This window comes from Penaeus monodon, chromosome 29 (genome assembly GCF_015228065.2).
Source record: "Penaeus monodon isolate SGIC_2016 chromosome 29, NSTDA_Pmon_1, whole genome shotgun sequence".
Taxonomy (NCBI): domain Eukaryota; kingdom Metazoa; phylum Arthropoda; class Malacostraca; order Decapoda; family Penaeidae; genus Penaeus; species Penaeus monodon.
This window is the reverse complement of record NC_051414.1, coordinates 20,886,766-20,887,321: the sequence shown is the minus strand read 5'-3', so window position 1 is coordinate 20,887,321 and position 556 is coordinate 20,886,766.

The following is a 556-nucleotide window of genomic DNA, read 5'->3' as shown; positions in this document are numbered from 1 at the left end:
CATCATTCTCTCCACCTATAAACATTTTACATCAAAAATATCTATATGCACATCAGATATTAAAATAACGTTTCCTAATCTGCGTGAAATAACAAGCAATGTTTACTGCGTTACGAAGAAATTAATATTAATTGTAACTTTCATAATTTACTACACATAATACTACATACAATTTAATTGTTATTCTACGTACCTCAGATATGAGGTTTGTGCATTGGTGAAAGCAATAAACTGACGACCTTGGGAACAGCATTCCCGTTTACTCGAATTTCTCTGTTCTAAAATAAATCACGATGCTAAAAATTTTCACATGTATTGTAATACATATGCTCATATTTAAAAATATACAAAAAAAAAATTCACAACATATTCTAAACATTGCACATCCATAATAAAGGTACGGGAAAAAAATAAAAAAAACGTATGAGATTTCACCTCTGTTACACTGTAGGGAAAACCCCATCTGCTTTTCAGATCCAGCGTTAGGAAAAGGGAGATCACAAAGGATTAAATAAAATATACTGGTATAAATTATACTGTATACGTATAGCACTCA